Raw genomic sequence first — 8052 nt, forward strand, 5'->3', positions numbered from 1 at the left:
ATGAGAGAATCACGGTCAAGCATGTCTTGCTTGACTGTGTTGATTTTTCCATCACAAGGGATAAATATTTCAAATCATCATCTCTCAGGGATCTTTTTTATAATATTAATTCTCATTTAGTTATTTGGTTTTTAAAAGAGATAGAATTGTTTAACAAATTTTGATGATATGTATTGTCTAACATGATTGACATTTTAAAAATTAGTAGAACGAAATTATATCTGAGTTTGTTACTGGCCATATCCTCAAAGGGGGTTGACGTAGTGTAAAATTATTGTCCCCCTGAGAGGATATTGTATGTCATTCAAATAATATTTCTGGCTACTAGTGTTTTAAACGTAGAATATTTGTATTTTTACTTGTGGCTAACTTTGCAAACAATCGCCAGTTGCTGAGGGTATGATTTAAATCCTGCTGGGGTCCATGCAGGTAGCAAAGGTACTGTAAGTCCCCATGGTCCCCAGTATGGTGGTCTGCCTTCAGTTGCTGACGATCTATAGCCCGTTTTTATATTGTGTCGTCTGTTATAATCTGATTATTTTATTGTTCTAAAACTAGTTTTACAATTAGAATCTGTGATATTTTGCTAGTTGTTATACTGTCCTTTGACGACAGGTCTTAAGGTATTATATAAATGCATAACTTGCTCAAGTCACGATATGGCTGAAACAATGCCGATGTGACTTTTAATATTAACTCACTCACTCACTTGCACGCTATAAATTCCTTTTTGACAATGACGAGTGAGTGATTTGGATTTAACGACGCTTTTAACAGTAGTCCAGCTATATCACGGCGTGTCAGCATCATGTGGGAGGAAATCCCGAAGGGATGCAGGTCTCTTCGGTGACACCAACGATCACGGGTATCATGCTGACAAACCTACAAACATAACCGGGGCGAACCGGGATTCGAAATAGGTTTCTGGGAGGCCCAAGGGACGCAACTTTGCACAGCGAATCGCGGCGCCTTAGACAACTGGGCCGATTGTGCCCCCTTGGCAATTACGAGTTAGTCATACACCGTGACAACACATAGCTATCTTAAACTTACAACGTGGGAGACATTGAATAAACAGAATACAAGATTTGTGTAATACTGCATTCACAAGGAAAATGAAACAAGGTAAATAAAACACAACCCGGGAAGTCGATACCTTGATGCAAAGGATTATTTCAATACATAATAATACTTTTATCCAAATATTCTATTGACATTGAAATGATCAAGGAACGTGTTTATGAATAATAATATTTTTAATCGTCATCCTCACACATTTTCCTTTCAGATATAATGTTGTTAAAACGAGAGCACAATTACTGAAATTAAATTATCATGAATACAAATACATAACTGTAATTTGACAGGAAACGTTTCGTAAAACCTCTGACATTTCTAAATTGTTCATGCAATTGCTATGGCAACACTAGTAAAGTAAAATATTTCTTTTTCAACCCAATGTGGTGTTGTTACTTCTAACGGAAAGCGATAATGGCACTTCAAAATAGTTTCATTTGGAGTTAAACATGGTAATAATACGACATGGCGACAGTAATATCCCACTAACCCGGACATTTGCGTTTTTCAAGGAATCGACCTGACAGACGAATTTCCTCATTAATGAATTATTTAGTTAATTGACCAGAGCTAAATACACCTTGAGTATATCCTGCATAAGCCGGATTATCGTCGTTTTGTATCGGGTATCACATCAGCATGCTTTAATTGTAAGCAGATATTGGTGGTTGAGACTACGAGTCCCCTACCAAAGAGTTTGCACTTCATGCTGAAACGGAAACATCAACATCTGCCACAAAAAATATATATATAAAAAATGGACACCTTTATATTGACAATAACTCCTCTGACAGGTATCAGTAACAACTTGCATGGAATTATCAAATTAAGTAACTAGCCAGGCTATTATTCACTCCCCGACAAGAGAAACGCGGATACTACAGATGTTAGTTAATATATGAAGTATTATTCATATTGGATTGGTTTGATTTACAAACGAACATACTAGTATACAGTGTGAACGTCATAAAAACTCGAGATGCATCATTTGTCCCGTGGAGCATTTGGGTGTAAAGTTTGGACATCAGGTGCAGCATATCGTGATAAGGAAAAGGCCACTCCGTGGTAACTCTTTGATTCATTGTTAGTTTTTCCATTGAGTTGTAACATTTCGTCTTAACGCCCATACTTCTCTATGTTTCTGTGGTTCGCGATTCTCTTGTCGGTGAGTATATATCCAGTAACAATTGCTACTGTGAGAAGTCTTCAATCACCATCTTCACAAAGTTCAAATATTATTGCAAGGGGTGCAGCCAGTTTGCCTCAGCGAGACGATGACTTGACAGTGACCTTGACATTTTACACGACCGTAATAGACATGTAGGGTCACAGGGATGTTATGGAAAGTCAGTTCTCTCTAATCACATGGAATTTTGACGACCGTGTAAAGGGTGATCAAACAAAACCCCATAACTCATCCGACTGTGTCGACCATCGAGATATTTAAACTCGCTGAAGGTGATGCGCACACCGTCTGTAAGTCACCACCATGTCGTGATGGACTGTGGTACATGGCTCTTAGTTCAAGAGCATGTCTCCAAACACGACACGGGAATTCCGTAGAGAAGAAACGTCGGTTCGCCATTAAAGATGGCGTGACGCCAGTGCCTGATTCAAGACGCCCTGCCCACTTCATTCTTGAAAGTTTGTAAAGATTAGCTGTTATCTTGATGCCATTCTTAATTCGATGATCTTTTTTCCAAGCAGGTTTTACAAACTGCGCGCACTTCGATCATTGTGTATGAATCTCTCCCATTTCGTTAATAGAGGTTATCACGCGAGTGTGTTTGGAGATGGTAAATATCCTGGAATAAACATTGTATTTAGCGGGTCTTGGCGTGAAAACCTTTTTATCATATAATGTCATTCGTTAATTCTGTGCTTGAAAATCGCTTTCTCTCTCTTACAAACATTACAGAAGCATTGCGAGTGAAATAAATTGTTGTTAATTTGTGTCTAAAGTGTGATAAATATAGGATGCTCACTAAGACTCGAACGTAAGGTTCCACGTTCTGACCAATAGACCAATAGAAAACAGGGGACAACTGTCTCATTTGTAATGTTTTATTTCATCGTAGATGTTGTGATTTCAACCTTTATTGTAAATCTTTGAGAATTGTCATGAGCGTACGCTTGTCCTTAGGTCAAACATAATGAAATACTTTTTACTTCAAACAAACAGAAAATAGGACAAGAGCTTCATATAAAGTTCAACAAAAACAACTTATTCTTAAATCAAATAATGTATGTTTGAATACATATTCATGAAGAGATCTTCTCCAATTTAAGGTCGTGATTCACAATTTGCACGTGCATGTTATTTGCGTGTTTGTTGAGAGCATGATACTAACACACGTGTATTTGTTATGTAAACATCAGACAAGGATTGTTTAGCTATCAAGTGTGTAAGGTAACACTTTTGTTTAACCGTAAATAATGCTTACACAGTGCCCCGGCTTGCTGAAAAGCAAGATGCCACGCATTTAAATGGTCATCGAAACACAATATCATCGCTTTGGAGACATATCGTCAGCAGGGTAACACTCATGACTCGCCAAGTGCCGCGTCGTCCACGTGTGACGTCACGCCACCAGACAACCATATTCGGTTGGTGCATCTACAGAACTCATTACCAAACTGCTACATTTACAGCTCGGACAATTCCTGTGTTGAGATCAATAAGTGGCAGATCCTTACGCAGCCGGTTCCGGCCCTGACGTCAAGAGAAACGCCTAACTGTCCTTCCACGTCACTGTCAGACACGCCTAGCTTGGTGTAGACAGCATCTGAGGTTCAGAAGACAAGATGTGGACAGTATAATGTTCCCAAATGAGTCCAGGTTTCACCTTGACAGCTCTGATGGTCATGTAGAGGTCTCGTCCGTGTCAACCTCGTCCGTGTCGGGGTGGAAGTGTAATGGTATCATTGATAATGATATTTTGAATGGTGCGCTACCTGTGTGACAGTTTTCGAGATCATGTCCTCATACCAATACAGGTCAGTATATGCCAGTTTAATGTCACACCCATAAAGGCGTATGTGTCAGTTTAATGTCACACATATAGCCCTATATGTCAGTTTTATGTAAAAAATAAAGACCTATGTGTCATTTTAATGTCACACATATAAACCCTATGTGTCAGTTTAATGTCACAAATATAAAGCCCTATGTGTCAGTTTAATGTCACACATATAAAACCCTATATACTAGTTAAATGTCACACATATTAAACCCTATGTGTCAGTTTAATGTCACACATATAGAGCCCTATGTCCCAGTTTAATGTCACACACATAGCGACATATATTCAGGTTAAATGTCACACATATAGAGCCCTATACGCCAGTTAAATGTCTCACACATAGAACCTTATATGCCAGTTTAATATCACACACATATATACCTTTAATCCAGTTTAACGTCACACTTAAAGAGTCCTATCTGTCCGAGAAATGTTACACATGAAAACACATATGAAACCCTATGTGTCAGTTTTATGTTACACACACACCGTATATGTCAGTTTAATGTCACACATAAAAAGCCGGATATGCCAGTTTAATGTCACATACATATAGCCCAATATACCAGTTTAATGTCACACATACAACGACTTATGAGTCAGTTAAATATCACACATGTAAAGCCCTGTATGACAGTTTAATGTCACATATATAACGACCCATGTGTCAGTTACATGTCAGATACATATAGCCCTATATGCCAATTTAATGTCACACACAAAGAACCTTATATGCAATTTTTATGTCATACATATGGTTTTCTTCCTTATCAATTAAACCGAATATTTTTCGCTGTTTTATGGTGTGATTTTTAATCCTGGTTACATATACTTGTCAGTATTAGGAATTACAGGATTTTAAATTAATATCTCACACAATTTGACAGTCAATCCAAACTGCGACCAATCTACAACCCGGAATATCTATTTGCGTTCTCTTATCAGACGAGGCGATGTACTGTGTGACCAGTGTTGTCAAACACTATGAAATAGACGGAGAATATAGGACGATAAAAGTTACCTACAGTTCCGTATTGACCCTAGTCTATGAACCAATGGTGCAGATTGAACGTCTTTACTTTCATGATTAAACACAATACACAAGTTTGCTATTGAAAGTAGTAACACAATCAGTTATCATTTTGGGCTGCGATTTGAGATTTTCGGGTGTAGTTCTTGTTCATAATGGAAGCGCACATAAAATGTTAGTAATCCGGTCTCTGACGTCACGCCTCTGTTCGTGGGTCACATGACAGCGGACGAGATGACCGCGTGAAGATATTGCGCAAAAGCACTTCAGATGTATATTATTTGGATCTTACTGTCACCAAGGTAAGAAATAATATGAGTGAACGTAATATGTTTCTCTTTAATGATTACCTATTGACATTAAAGGACATGTACACAAAATAATGTGATGTGTGGTCCAGGTGAAAGCTGTGCATGGCTGTGACTGCTGTAAACATAACTATGCGATAAATGTTCATTATGTGGATCACCACAGGGGTTGCTTCGAGTTTTGGATGGTTGATTGTATCAGTGGTAGCTTGAACAATCCCACGGTGAACTGTTACCATTCCAATTGTAATACAGCATCGTTTTGATGACTCTTAAACGTGAGCTTGAGACAATTATATTCCATGAACAAAATCATGATCCAATACAATGTAAAGCCAAAAGAGCAAGTAATCACATGTTATAGCATATCATAAACGTGTATCAGATGAATATCTCGTTTCGTCCATTGGTTGAGATGCTGGTGCGTGGATCAGACTGTTATATATCTAAATCGTCACAATCGGCGAGCCCGCTGTACATTGTCCATAACTTGAATGAAAGGAACCATGCACAACACCTTCCATTTTACTGTATTTTCCATACATAAATATCAGACTTCCTTTAATATACACTGAATAAGTGAGTTGTGTTTAACGCTGCTTCGAACTGTATTTAAGATTACATCACTGCGTGTCAGCTTAAAGTTGAAGGAAAGCCAGAAATTATGGAGGTCTTAGAAGTTAACCTCTTTCTTTCTTTTAATTGTGAATATTTCGTTGAATGAACTAGGCCACATGCCCAAAGTAGAGTGTATATTTTCACAAGTTATGATCACATATTTATCTTTAATAGAGCATGGTGGACATTGGGAACACCATTTTGCGGATAGGTGCTATCTTAGGGATATAAAACAATTTAAGAATGTATATTAACATATTGTTGTGGCTCCATGACCTCGGCTGCAAGGCACAATTTTAAAACAGGAAGTTTTTTGTTATGGTGGCAAACCCGACTTCCTCGAGAATGTTAGTCCATTGTGAAATATAAAACATTTCGAGCTATGATTCTATCCTGTTCCAATTGTCCTTATGGTGGTCTGTTTTTTAATTATTCGTCCTTCAAATATGTTACAAAGATGAGATATTTTCGAATAGCAAAACAGATCTAATAACAGATCCTCCCACAGTATACTGTGCGCCCTTGTTTAACCGAACAGTTGTTTTAAGAGGCGTCCAGTTAAGTCAGTGACCACCACATGTTGTTTTGTTCCATTTTTTGCTGAGAACCAACATTCGATATTGTAAATCGAATGTTGGTTCTCAGCAAGTATTTTCAAGATATCAGTAATTGCAGGTATCTATAATTAAATACTGAAAAAAGGAACCTGTGACAAGTTATGTTTTTTACAAAATCTGAAACAATTTCGGTTTGCAACAGATAAAAGTAAGTGTTCAAATAGTTTAATTTGCCATACTGACTTCAGAAAATGCGTAATTTCATAAAAACAAGAACATGAACATGCAAAAATGTCAATTTGCAAATCAATAGCGTGTGTGTCCACCTCTGGTTGCGATGCAAGCAACATATCTTCGTCTCATGGAATGGACCAGGTGTCGTGCAAAGTCCTGTGGGATATCTGTCCATATCTGCTGGAGCATGTTTCGAAGTTCCTCTTGTGTCTGTTGAACACGTGGTTGACGTCGAAGGCGCCGATCCATCTCATCCCACATGTGCTCGATTGGTGAGAGATCAGGCAGCGAGCCGGCCAGGGAATGACATTCACGTTGTTTTGTTGAAGAGAATCCTGAACAAGTCGAACCGGGCCGGGCGTTGTCATCTTGAAAGGTAATGCCTGGGCCATGACGACGCAAAAACGGTAGAACAACAGGGCCGATGATCAAGTCGCGGTAGCGCTGTCCATTGAGATTTCCCTCTACCACTATCAAACGGGTCCTCTGTCCTGCTGTAATCCCACCCATACCATATCGCTGCCGCCCCCGAACCGATCTTCTTCCATGACACAATGATTGACGTAACGTTCACCTCGACGTCAGTACACTCGAATACGTCCATCGCTGTGGCTGAGATGAAAACGAGAGTCGTCAGTGAATAGAACTTGCCCCCACTGCCTGGCTGTCCAGCGTAGACGCTGTCTGCTCCACTGTAGACGTGCTTGACGGTTGTTTCTTGTCAAAATGGGACGTCTGGCGGGTCTTCTGGCGTCAATCCCTACACATCTGAGGCGGCGACGTGCGGTTTGTGAAGATATTCGTCGAAGGCCAGGGATGCTTCTTGCAGTCACTGTTGCTGGCTGGAATCGATATTGAAGGTGTGTTGTTCGAATCCAGCTGTCTTGTCGATTATAAGTTACGCGTGGCCTGCCACTCCGAGGATGGTCTCTGACTGCATTCATCTGCTGCACCAAATGGTGTTCCTGTTGAGGTTAAATTGTCTTGCAACATCACGTTGACCCTATCCTACTTCAAGCATACCAATGGCTCGCAGACGCTCATTTTCGGACAGGCGTGGCATTTCGTAATGTTGAATAATTGCGTAATTTTGTTGTTTTCTGAGTGGTTGTTGTCATCACGATGCTAAACAAGGCATATGGAATCCCGTCAACGCACATCTTTTTATACCCATTTTTGGGTAGTGAAATGCAGGGGGCTTGCAT

The sequence above is a fragment of the Haliotis rufescens genome, unplaced genomic scaffold (assembly GCF_023055435.1).
Source record: "Haliotis rufescens isolate VD_foot unplaced genomic scaffold, xgHalRufe1.0.p SCAF_63, whole genome shotgun sequence".
NCBI lineage: Eukaryota > Metazoa > Mollusca > Gastropoda > Lepetellida > Haliotidae > Haliotis > Haliotis rufescens.